The 13,809-nt window shown below is 39.1% G+C and overlaps 1 protein-coding gene and 1 non-coding gene across 2 annotated transcripts in view; one reads left to right on the forward strand and one right to left on the reverse strand.

Moving 5' to 3' along the window:
- LOC145539547 (uncharacterized) overlaps positions 1-13,809 on the forward strand; it is a 257,807-nt gene that overhangs the window by 135,278 nt on the left and 108,720 nt on the right. The gene's annotated exons all lie outside the window — the stretch shown is intronic.
- Positions 9,796-9,900, reverse strand: LOC145540000 (U6 spliceosomal RNA). The gene has a single exon (XR_014078137.1). It is a non-coding gene; the product is annotated as a U6 spliceosomal RNA (small nuclear RNA).

Consider the following 13,809-nt stretch of genomic DNA (forward strand, 5'->3'; position numbering starts at 1 on the left):
ACATTTATCATGACGTAGGTGATGCTTTTGAGATTGTGCAGGAAGCTGAAATGAGTAATGTGACAGGTCAAGGCTTATAGCCATAGGAGAAAATGCTTCTCGCTGTATATTGACTGTTTTCCATCTCAGATTCCTCTTCTCTCTTCTGTGAATTCTGTGCTCCCTGCTAAAGACCAGCCTTTCCCACCTGCTTGCTGTATTAGTAAACTCAACAGTTTCTGCAAATGATGTTAATATGCTTAAACAATGGTTAACAGTTCATGAGTACACAGCTAGCAAGGTTTCACCTTAAAATAATCAGCTCTTAGATACTCTCCAGTATCCAAAATTAAAATTGACCGTTCTTTTTTCACTTTTAAGTTGATATCTCCAAGACATAATTTTTCATGAAAAAGTAAATATTTTTAGTCACCCAACAAGGGAAGACTTTTCTTTTTACAGAAATATATGTTTAAGAAAGGATGATGTGTACTTTTTCAAAGTCATCTCTTGAGACCAATTAATTTGACTAATCAGAAGCTTCTAAATTATTTTTAGTTTTGTACTGTTATCAGTGTTCCAAAGAAAAATGTTCCTCAGCGCAACTTACATTTGTGTTTGCTTTTGTACTTATTCATCCATCAAAAATTTAAGAGATGCATCATTTTTTAAAATCAAGAAATAATAGGAAAGTGAAGAATGATAAGAATGATTATCTCTTTTAGCTACATTGTGAATCTTGTGCATCCCTGACCTGGGATTGAACCTGGGCCTTTGGTACTGAAAATGTGGAGTCTTCATCACTGAACTGCTAGGGAATATCCAAATGATTACCTTTTATTTTTTATGTTCCTTTTCTAGATTTTAGTATTGTTGCCCATCAATAGCTAACACTGTATTTTCTGCTGGCTTACAGTCAAATGGTAAATTTGTATTTTTATTTTCCCAAGCACTTCTTTATAGACAGAAGTAAGCTGAATTACGTTACCATCTACTAATAATTGGATCTCTGGAGATAGTACCAGCATGACACTCCTACAACATAACTTGAGGAAACAGGAAGTGTTGTATAAAGTGAGAAAGAATATTTAGAAGTTGTATATGCTTCTTGTTACACTATTTTATTGATTTTTTTAGACCATTCTTATATGAAATGGACTTTTTGATATAACTTTATAGACAAATGGAAGCTCAACTTTTATGATTTACACAAATCGTTTAATTGGTCCAGTGCTTTATTCTACTGTCACTGACTCATTTATTAAGAGACCATATGCTCCCATTCACATCACTTTCCTATGAGAAGCAGGCATGCCCTTTTCCTTGGTGACCTGGACATTAAACATGAATGGATAGAATCCATAACTAAGACACTGACACCAGTCCACCAGTGAATAAGAACCATTCTGTGTCTCTGCTTTTCTATTCTCTATGAACATCTGGGTCTGTAGTCATCACATCTGGAAATGTGTGTCGTTTGTTTTTTCCTCTGTGGAACCAAGATGGAGACACATGTTTAGCTGGTCTGTGCCTATCGCTTATGCTGATGTCAGTAAGTTTACTGATTATGTTTACCAGGCTCAAGCTTTTAAGATGAGTCTCTATGGAAATGAATTGCTCATTTTATAGATTATCTAGTGCTGTGATCAGCCATAATCAAGGATGGTGGAAGATTCTAAGAGAAAGTTATAATAATGTGTTTATTGGAAAACGAAGATAGCAAACTCTAAAATAAATCTTGTTTTGTTCTTCAATAGCAATCTTGGGAACAGCCTAGAGTGTACCGTGAAGAGTTGTGCTTATAGAGTAAAGCTCCATTGTCTACTTTCTACCTCTTGAACTTGGTGGTTTTGTTTGATGGAGCTTGGTTGTTTTGTTTCAGCGATGGGGAGCACTTCCTATGGGTGTTGGGGCTTTCCTTCCCAATATGGGAGTTGTCCACTTAGAATATAGGTGGTGAAGAATTACCTTAGAAGGGCTCAAAGTATTATTAGAGGACCTCCTTCTAGGTCTTGCTCTAGAAACCCCAAGGGCACTTATTCTGTCTTCCTTTTTTCTTTTGCAAACATGGGTAACCTTGAGAAATACACTGAGTAGTTAGCACTGATTTCCACAGCTCTGGCTTGGAAATTTCTTACAGTCTCAAGCTGCTGCTTAGACTGGTTGCTAAGTAACCAGGAGAGGAGTTCACAAGCTTTGTCATAAGCCAGCAATCAAATGGGAGACAGTATTTTCTTTTGATTATTATTTTTTTTGTCAGCTCTTATTTTTGGTGTTGTGCATTTACATCCTTTTGGGAGTATTATTTCTAGAAATGCCTTTTTTCCAAAGAAGCTTTATTTGTTAAAAGCATTTCGGTTTGATCCTTTTGCATAAAAAGGTGAGCAGTAGGCGTAGAAATTAGGCCTTGAGGCAGATGAAATAGTTTTATGAACCATGATGGAGTCACATACTGCTTTAGCTACTCCTTTTTTAAGAAAACACACATGAAGCTTCCACTCTTCTACTTCCGGTTTCCAGTTATTGTGCGCTTCTCCGACATAAATCAGTGACTTTGAACCTGTGGTCCCTTCAGCTCTTCCGTCCTTGAAGGTCACCGCTGAATAGAAGATCATTTAATCCTTTGTAAGCAGGATTTATTCTGACAGAATGTTTTGGAGCCATTTTTCATGTAATTTCAAAAATATCTGTATCCTTTTTTTAAAAAATTGAACTATAATAAACTTACAGTGGGCTTCCCTGGTGGCTTAGCGGTAAAGAGTGTGCCTGCAATGCAGGAGACACAGGAGATGCGGGTTCGATCCCTGGGTTGGGAAGATACCGTAGAGTAGGAAATGGCAACCCACTTACAGTATTGTGCTGGGAAAATCCCATGGACAGAGAAGCCTTGTGGGTTACAGTTCATGGGGTTGCCAAGAGTCAGACACGACTGAGTGACTGAACACTCACTAGCTTACAATGTTATATTAGTTTCAGGTGTACAACAGTGATTTGATATATTTATGTATTATGAAATGATCACCATCATATATCTAATAGCCATTTGTCATCATTCAAAGTTATTATGATATTATTGACTGTATTCCCTGTCCTGTTCATTACATCCTCATGACTTATTTATTTTAAAACTGGAAGTTTGTGCCTCTTAACCCCCTTCAGTTATTTTGCCTATTTCCCTGCCCTCACCCCTAGTATAAATCCTTGACCTTTACAGATTTTGTCTCTCAAATACTAATGAGCCATATTTTAAACAAATGCTTAGGTAAGTGTTTGTAACTGTTGTTTATGTTTTTAATTATACATTGATGTTTATTCAGTGAGTCTGAGGAGTGTGCCTCAAAACAGTAATATTACAGTTAGTGAGGAGGAGATGGGGAGACTGAGATGATACAGATCTTCTGCCTCAGTCCCAAAGGAGGAAGAGATGGATTGTAGAAACTGCATATCATTGAGCATGATGCTGATATCTGGCCAGATAGTACCTTGGGTTATTGAACTAATAGCTTGTGATGACTATGAAGAACTGAAGATAATTAGGAGCCTAAATGATATCACTCAGAAAAACTCATGTGAAATTAAACTTGTTTTCTTTCTGATGATTTTAGTATGCTGGTGATTCATGTTAATGTATAGCCACTGGATATAGATTTTAGTAACATATTTGATTATATATCTTAAGATAATCAGCATTTCATTAATGCGATCCATAGCTTTTATGCTTTAAAATAGCACTTACCAATTTTTTTTCTGCAGATGCTTCTCTATGTAAATTATTTGAAGAAATGAGACAGAATATTAAAACTGATATAAATGTTTTTGAAATTCATGGATGTAATATTTGCATATAAACGTTACTATTGCATTTCCCCTTGTAATTTGGTCTACTATGGGAAAAAATCTTATTTATTTTTCACAATCAGTAATGAGTGTTTTCTTGAATGAGGCCATGCTCACATTTTAGGACAGAGTAATCCAAAGCATTTCATTGAGATAGACAAGGCTGTGGTCCATGTGATCAGATTAGCTAGTTTTCTGTGATTATAGTTTCAGGTGTCTGCCCTCTGATGCCCTCTCACAACACCTACTGTCTTACTTAGGTTTCTCTTACCTTGGACATGGGACCACAGCCTTGTCTATGTCAATGAAACTAAGCCATGCCATGTGGGGCCACCCAAGACGGATGGGTCATGGTGGAGAGGTCTAACAGAATGTGGTCCACTGGAGAAGGGCATGACAAACCACTTCAGTATTCTTGCCTTGAGAACCCCATGAACAGTATGAAAAGGCAAAAAGATAGGACACTGAAAGATGAACTCCCCAGGTCGGTACGTGCCCGATATGCTACTGGAGATCAGTGGCAAAATAACTCCAGAAAGAATGATGGGATGGAGCCAAAGCAAAAACAATACCCAGCTGTGGATGTGACTGGTGATAGAAGCAAAGCCCGATGCTGTAAAAAGCAGTATTGCATAGGAATCTGGAATGTTAGGTCCATGAATCAAGGCAAATTGGAAGTGGTCAAACAGGAGATGGCAAGAGTGAACATCGACATTCTAGAAATCAGCAAACTAAGATGGACTGGAATGGGTGAATTTAACTCAGATGACCATTATATCTACTACTGTGGGCAGGAATCCCTTAGAAGAAATGGAGTAGCCATCATGGTCAACAAAGGAGTCCGAAAGGCAGTACTTGGATGCAATCTCAAAAACGACAGAATGTACTCTGTTCGTTTCCAAGGCAAACCGTTCAATATCACGGTAATCCAAGTCTATGCCCCAACCTGTAACGCTGAAGAAGCTGAACTTGAACGGTTCTATGAAGACCTACAAGACCTTTTAGAACTAACACCCAAAAAAGATGTCCTTTTCATTATAGGGGACTGGAATGCAAAAGTAGGAAGTCAAGAAACACCTGGAGTAACAGGCAAATTTGGCCTTGGAGTACAGAATGAAGCAGGGCAAAGGATAATAGAGTTCTGCCAAGAGAATGCACTGGTCATAGCTAACACCCTCTTCCAACAACACAAGAGAAGACTCTACACATGTACATCACCAGATGGTCAACACTGAAATCAGATTGATTATATTCTTTGCAGCCAAAGATGGAGAAGCTCTATACAGTCAGCAAAAACAAGACTGGGAGCAGACTGTGGCTCAGATCATGAACTCCTTATTGCCAAATTCAGACTTAAATTGAAGAAAGTAGGGAAAACCACTAGACTATTCAGGTATGACCTAAATCAAATCCCTTATGATTATACAGTGGGAGTGACAAATAGATTTAAGGGACTAGATCTGATAGAGTGCCTGAAGAACTATGGACAGAGGTTCATGACATTGTACAGGAGACAGGGATCAAGACCATCCCCATGGAAAAGAAATGCAAAAAAGCAAAATGGCTGTCTGAGGAGGCCTTAACAAATAGCTATGAAAAGAAGAGAAGCAAAAAGCAAAGGAGAAAAGGAAAGATATTCCCATCTGAATGCAGAGTTCCAAAGAATAGCAGGGAGAGATAAGAAAGCCTTCCTCAGCGATCAATGCAAAGAAATAGAGGAAAACAACAGAATGGGAAACACTAGAGATCTCTTCAAGAAAACTAGAGATACCAAGGGAACATTTCATGCAAAGATGGGCTCGATAAAGGACAGAAATGGTAGGGACCTAACAGAAGCAGAAGATATTAAGAAGAGGTGGCAAGAATACACAGAAGAACTGTACAAAAAAGATCTTCATGACCCAGATAATCCCGATGGTGTGATCACTCACCTAGAGCCAGACATCCTGGAATGTGAAGTTAAGTGGGCCTTAGGAAGCATCACTACGAACAAAGCTAGTGGAGGTGATGGAATTCCAGTTGAGCTATTTCAAATACTGAAAGATGATGCTGTTAAAGTGCTGCACTCGATATGCCAGCAAACCTGGAAAGCTCAGCAGCGGCCACAGGACTGGAAAAGGTCAGTTTTCATTCCAATCCCAAAGAAAGGCAATGCCAAAGAATGCTCAAACTACCGCACAATTGCACTCATCTCACATGCTAGTAAAGTAATGCTCAAAATTCTCCAAGCCAGGCTTCAGCAATACATGAACCGTGAACTTCCAGATGTTCAAGCTGGTTTTAGAAAAGGCAGAGGAACCAGTGATCAAATTGCCAACATCCACTGGATCATCAAAAAAGCAAGAGAGTTCCAGAAAAACATCTATTTCTGCTTTATTGACTATGCCAAAGCCTTTGACTGTGTGGATCACAATAAAGTGTGGAAAATTCTGAAAGAGATGGGAATACCAGACCATCTGACCTGTCTCTTGAGAAACCTGTATGCAGGTCAGGAAGCAACAGTTAGAACTGGACATGGAACAACAGACTGGTTCCAATTAGGAAAAGGAGTACGTCAAGGCTGTATATTGTCACCCTGCTTATTTAACTTATATGCAGAGTACATCATGAGAAACGCTGGGCTGGAGGAAACACAAGCTGAAATCCAGATTGCCGGGAGAAATATCAACAACCTCAGATATGCAGATGACACCACCCTTATGGCAGAAAGTGAAGAAGAACTAAAGAGCCTCTTGATGAAAGTGAAAGAGGAGAGTGAAAAAGTTGGCTTAAAGCTCAACATTCAGAAAACTAAGATCATGGCCTCTGGTCCCATCACTTCATGGGAAATAGATGGGGAAACAGTGTCAGACTTTATTTTTTTGGGCTCCAAAATCACTGCTGATGGTGATTGCAGCCATGAAATTAAAAGACGATTACTCCTTGGAAGGAAGGTTATGACCAATCTAGATAGCATATTTAAAAGAAGAGACATTACTTTGCCAACAAAGGTCCTTCTAATCAAGGCTATGGTTTTTCCATTGGTCATGTATGGATGTGAGAGTTGGACGGTGAAGAAAGCTGAGCGCCGCAGAATTGATGCTTTTGAACTGTGGTGTTGGAGAAGACTCTTGAGAGTCCCTTGGACTGCACGGAGATCCAACCAGTCCATCCTAAAGGAGATCAATCCTGGGTGTTCATTGGAAGGACTGATGCTGAAGCTGAAACTCCAATACTTTGACCACCTCATGTGAAGAGTTGACTCTTTGGAAAAGACCCTAATGCTGGGAAGGATTGGGGGCAGGAGGAAAAGGGGACGACAGAGGATGAGATGGTTGGATGGCATCACCGACTTGATGGACATGGGTTTGAGTAAACTCTGGCAGTTGATGAGAGACAGGGAGGCCTGGCGTGTTGCGATTCATGGGGTCGCAAAGAGTCGGACACAGCTAAGCGACTGAACTGAACTGAATCCAAAGCATTTAGGATGAGCTTATCTTTACCACTCATTCACTCCCAAAGCAGGTGGGTCTAGCTCAGAGTTTGTCACTGCCAGGGTTTCATGTATGAAGTGTCAGTGTATCAGTGACTGTTGAAAAAATGACTGATGTCTTGTCTTAGTTCAATAATGGATATACTTATTAATGCATTAAGTAATAAGGTATAGCAGAGATTTTAATATGAGCTGTATTTTTGAAATCATGGTGAATTTAAGAAATACTGTGAGATATCTGCCTAACTATAGTGTGTGATAGAAAGTAATTGTTAATTTCTATTTGTAACAGTTGCAGGTACTGTTAATACTCTGTGGCTTGTATCATGCCTTTATTTATAAGGAATAGAGATGCCAGATTTTAGTTAAATCTGAAAATAAAGATGTGATTTTCCCTATTCATGAATCCATAGATCCTCAATGGAGGGGCAGGGTGTCCATATACCCCTATTAAAAAAATACTGTTTACATATTTACCATTAATTGTATCATAAAAGTAGTCTTAGAAACAAAGTAAAATATAATATTGATGCAAGATTATGATATATTCTTTCCAGATGGTAAATTCACTGGGATTAAAATCCTTGGGGATATTCCAGTTTATGTATATATCTCAAACTATATTAAGCATGTGTAGCAGCAGAGGCAAATGAATTTCAAACATATATATTCTCCATGTGGCCTAATTATCAATAGAATAGAAAGGCAGATCTTTACAGAAGATGTCAAATTTCTGGGCCTTTGCCAGTCTTCTATTGTTGAAGGAGCATAAGAAATAAAGCCAAAGTTTAAATGGAGAATTCTTCTCTGTTGCCTGTAAGAGGCCAAGGGGAAATCCATACCTCATTGGTGCATAATGCCAGTAGTCATACTGAAATCTTTTATATAAATAATAGCACTGATTTCATAGGTATTTGTGAATTAATACATATATAACACTTAAGAGGGAGCTTCCCTGGTAGCTCAGTTCGTAAAGTATCTGCCTGCAATGCAGGAGACCCCGGTTTGATTCTCCGTTTGGGAAGATCCACTGGAGAAGGGTTAGGCTACTCACGCCAGTATTTTGGGCTTCCCTGGTGGCTCAGATGGTAAAGAATCCACCTGCAATGTGGGAGACCTGGGTTCGATCCCTGGGTTGGGAAGATCCACTGGAGAATGGTTGGGCTACCCACTCCAGTATTTAGCCTGGAGAATTCCTTGGACAGAGGTGCCTGGCAGTCCATGGGCTCACAAAAAGTCGGACACGACTGAGAGACTTTCACACACACACACTAACACTTTAGAGTCATTCCTGACACATTAATACAGTCATTCCTATATTAATACTTCTATTAGTATTCCAGTATGTTATTACTGCTGAGTTCTACAAATTCATCGTGGACACCATAGAGCTTTATTTCTTATTTAAAACAGCTGTATTTACATATACAACAGTGATTATTTAGAGTCTTATCAGCCCTTGATCGTGAGATGATATTAGGGACGTATTTAGCTTATTTTTGGAATGGATAATGCTGCTGCTGCTGCTAAGTCACTTTAGTCGTGTCCGACTCTGCGACCCCATAGACAGCAGCCCACCAGGCTCCCCCGTCCCTGGGATTCTCCAGGCAAGAACACTGGAGTGGGTTGCCATTTCCTTCACCAATGCATGAAAGTGAAAAGTGAAAGTGAAGTCACTCAGTCGTGTCCTGACTCTTAGCGACCCCATGGACTGCAGCCTACCAGGCTCCTCCGTCCATGGGATTTTCCAGGCAAGAGTACTGGAGTGGGGTGCCATTGCCTTCTCCAGGAATGGATAATACATGAATATAAAATCTTAAAAAATATTAAAGTGAATATGTAGTGAAAAGTAAATCCTTTCTGCTTTCTCTTTAAAAATAGTTTAGTTAGTTTTTGGCTATAATGGATCTTTGTTGCTGTGTGGGCTTTCCTCTAGTTGCAGTGAGCTGGGACTACTCTCTCAGTATGGTTCGAGGGCTTGGCGTTGCTGTGGCTTCTCTTATTGCGGAGCACGGGCTCTAGGGCACTCAGGCTCCAGCAGTTGTGATGTGTGGGCTCAGCACTTGTGACTCCCGGGCTCTGGAGCACAGGCTCAGTAGTTGTGGCACATGGGTTTAGTTGCTCTATGGCATGTGGGATCTTCCCGGATCAGGAATCAAACCCGTTTCTACTGCACTGACAGGCAGATTCTTTACCGCTGAGTCACCAGGGAAGCTCCCTTTTTGCTTTCTTTTACTCCAGTTGTCCCAATCCTCTTCCTATATCAATGTGTGATATATATAAATTATTGGTTCATCTTTGAAAGGAGATTTTATGTATATACAGGTTCGTGCACACACACAGTCTTTTAAATACAGAAATGGTTGCATGCAATACACCTGTACTTCACCCTGACTTTTGAAATTGTTCCATATAAAGTTACCTTGTCTTTTTTTAAAATTAGCTTTTATTGGAACATAGTAGCTTTACAGTATTGTGTTAGTTTCTATTATACAGTAAGGTGAATCAGAAATATGGAATGCTTCCTGCATTTGTGGATTATCTTTGTGCAGGAGCCATGCTAATCTCTGTATTGTTGCAATTTTAGTATAGGTGCTATGGAAGCTGAGCATTTGAGCTGCCTTGTCTTTGTAAATAACTTTTAATTTTAGAAGAATGCTACACTAACTGAAAAGTTGCAAAGATAGTTCAGAGTTCCTGTATACTCCACAGTAGAGTCCTTCTACTCCAGCATCTTATGGAGCTGGGGGGTGCATATGTCAAAACTAAGGAACTGGCATTGTTCAGTTCAGTTGCTTAGTCGTGTCCAACTCTTTGCAACCCCATGGACTGCAGCATGCCAGGCTTCCCTGTCCATCACTAACTCCAGGAGCCTGCTTAAACTCATGTCCATTGAGTCAGTGATGCCATCCAACCATCTCATCCTCTGTTGTCCCCTTCTCCTCCCACCTTCAATCTTTCCCAGCATCAGGGTCTTTTCCAAGGAGTCAGTTCTTTGCATCAGGTGGCCAAAGTATTGAAGTTTCAGCATCAGTCCTTCCAATGAATATTCAGGACTGATTTTCTTTAGAGTTGACTGGTTTGATATCCTTGCCGTCCATGGGACTCTCAAGAGTCTTCTCCAATATCACAGTTCAAAACCATCAATTCTTTAGCACTCAGCTTTCTTTATGGAAAGAAACTGGCATTGTTACTTTATTATTAACTAAATTCTGCACTCTGTTCAGATTTCACTTGTTTTGCCCTAGTGTCCATTTTTCTGTGTCTGGATCCATGTTATATTTAGTCATCATGTCTCTTACAGCCTCCCCTAGCCTGCGATAGCTTCTCAGATTTTCCTTGTTTTTTAACAACTTAGACAGTTTTGAGGAATGCTGGTTAGGTAGTTTTTGGAATGCCCCTCTGTTATTGAATTTTTCTTGCATTTTTCTCATGGTTAGATTGGAGTTACGGGCTTGAGGGGAGCGTTACCACAGAGGGGAAGTGTGCTTCTTATCATCAATATCCATAGTACATGCTATAGACATGGCTTATCAGTGATGATACCTACCTCAGTCACCTGAACAAGGTAGTGTCTGCTGGGTTATGCATTGTAAAGTTACTTTTTCCTCTCTTTTCATATTTCACTTTTTGGAAACAAACTTACTAACTGCAACCCACACTTGAGTCAGCCTGAAGTTCACTTTCTTGTGAGGAGGATGGCATGTATGTGTGTTTAATAACTCTGTAACAGTCCCTGGGAGTTTACTTGGCATGTGAAAGTCCATTTTTGCCTTTTTCTTCATTCTCTCCAAAATAAAAATCAGAACTAGAGTTCTAAAAACTACCTGCCCAAATCTATCCTCTCCTTACATATTTCTTACTTAGGGATACCTCTCTTTAGTTGCCAAGAGACAGCTTTTTGTCTGATTATTTTTCTCTGTCATGCTTATACAGAGAGCTTAATTCAAAATAAACAATGTGCTACATTATTGGTTTTGTTGTTATCCATAGATGATAATTGCTAATCTACTTACCTGACAACAAATGATTTGCTCCAGGTGACCAAATAAGCAGTTCTCCATAGAGCCACATTTTTGAAATTCTTAATATCTAGAGATGCTGCTGTCTTAATCACAAGTTGCATGCATGCATGCTCAGTCATGTCCAACTCTTTGCGACCTCATGGACTCCGCTGTCCATGGGATTTTTCAGGCAAGAATGCTGGAGTGAGTTGCCATTTCCTCCTTCATGGGGCTTCCCAACCCAGGGACCAAACCTGCATCTCCCGTGTCTCCTACATTGTTAGGTGGATTCTTTACCACTGAGCCACCTGGGAAGCCCTATCACAGGTTATGTGTAATTTAAAACTTCAATGAAGAGTCACATATTTTAAGACTCTTATTCTGTTAGCAGGCATTTACTGAACTTCTGCTATGTTTCAGCCATGATTTGGTGGTGAGTTACGCAAATCAGGGGCTTCCTTGGTGGCTCAGATGGTAAAGAATCCTCCTGCAATGCAGGAGACTCAGGTTCTATCCCTGGGTCAGGAAGAACCCCTGGAAAAGGGAATGGCTACCCACTCCAGTATTGCCTGGAGAAGTCTATGGACAGAGGAGCCTGGCGGGCTATAATCCACGGAGCGCAAAGAGTCGGACATGACTGAGCAACTAACACTTTCAACTTTCACTTTATACAAATCAGGTGTCTGATGTAAGACAGGTGATGTTTCAAGTAGGAGATATAGACAATAAACGCATTAAAAATTAATGGAAAAGATCATTTTATAGAGTGAAAAGTGCTTTAAAGAAAATAACCAGAGTGAAGTGCTAGCACATTACTTGGTCATGGTGATTACATAAGGGCCACTTTGATTTTGTGGCCAGTGAAGTCCTCAGGAGAAGGCGGTTGAACTGAAGACAGAGAATGCAAGAGGACCAGACATTTGAAAACCTGGAGTTGGGAGGGGTTGATGAGGTCTAGAAATAAAAAGAAGGCCAAATTAGTTTAAATGAGGACAGAGTAGAAGAGAAGGGGGTGTAGAAATAGACAGGGCTTCATAGGCCGAGTTCCGTTTTTGAGGAGGTTTCTGGGTGGTTTTAAGCAGAAAGGTGACATGATCTGATATCTGTGGTTTAGAAAAACCTTCTAGTTGCTTTGTGGGAAATGGATTATAGGAGAGAGAAGAGGAAGCAAGAATATAGTATGAGTTAGGAGACCATTGTAAGAGTCCAAGTGAGAGATGGATTGTGGCTTGGACTAGCAATAAGATGGACAAAAGTAGATAGATTGGGATAAAGTGGGGGGCATAGAACTGCCAGAATTTGTAGCTAAATTGAAATACATTTTTAACAGCAGATGTGAATCAACAGGAAAGATAAGATGATGATGATGTGATATAAACTGTCTCAAATACAGATCGTCTTTTCATGCAAGTCTAATACTTTAAAAGAAGAGTGGTATCGAATATGCACATTAGTGAATTAGGCATAAGTTAGGGAGCCAAGTCCATTATAACCTAATTCACACATCAATAACTGAAGAGGAAGCTTGCTTATCAAGTTAATGAGCTCTTCATACTTTATCTAATAAGTCGGTCGTAACTACCAAGCCCAGAACAGTAAAGAGTTTGTCTTTAGGGGTTAATAACAAACTTTAGGGGGACTTAATCATCCCATTTACTTGATCATTACTCCTCAGGAAGTTGTAATCTTAGGAATAATATTTTTGATGTAATGGTTACTGTGAATCATTTTTATGTCATAATGATTATAATGTTTGGCAAAGCAGAACACATTTCAATCATATATTGATTTTAGCTTTGGAATTATGGAGAAAATATTTCACTTTTGTAGCTATTGCTGCTGCTGCTGCTGTTAAGTCGCTTCAGTCGTGTATTACTTACATGTAAAATGCCTTTTGATAAAGGGATTTACAGAGCTTTCTTTGGAATAAATAACGAAATGTAGTCATAGTTTTGACATTTTGACTTTTATATCAGATGCAGCAATTCATTTTATGAGGGCTTGGAATTTAATATTATAACATTTGGTTTGTTCCAAATTTTCAACATATTTTTATCTTTGTTATATGAAGAAAACATTACTTCATAATGTTTAATAAAAATCTTGTAATAAAAACCTCACTAGGTGGCTCAATGTAGTGTTTTGGGGTAAAGTAGGCAAGATAGGGATGATTTATTTTTATATTCTAAAAGTAGGGGTTTGCTAAGAAACTGATGAGGTAAAGAAAAGGAAAATATTTGCCTTTTTAATAAACTTTTAAAAATTGAAATATAGTTGATTTACAATAATTTCAGATACACAGCAAAGTGATTCATATGTGTATATATATATATATATTCAGACTTTTTTCATTATAGATTGTCACAAGATATGAATATAGTTCCCTATGGTATACAGTAAATCCTTGTTGCTTCTCTATTTTATGTATAGTTAGTTTGTATCCGTTAACCCCATGCTGTTGTTCAGTCTCTCTGTTGAGTCTGACTCTTTGCGACCCCATGGACTGCAACATGCCCA

The sequence above is a fragment of the Giraffa tippelskirchi genome, chromosome 2 (assembly GCF_054371585.1).
Source record: "Giraffa tippelskirchi isolate mGirTip1 chromosome 2, T2T-mGirTip1v1.2.pri, whole genome shotgun sequence".
Classification (NCBI taxonomy): domain Eukaryota; kingdom Metazoa; phylum Chordata; class Mammalia; order Artiodactyla; family Giraffidae; genus Giraffa; species Giraffa tippelskirchi.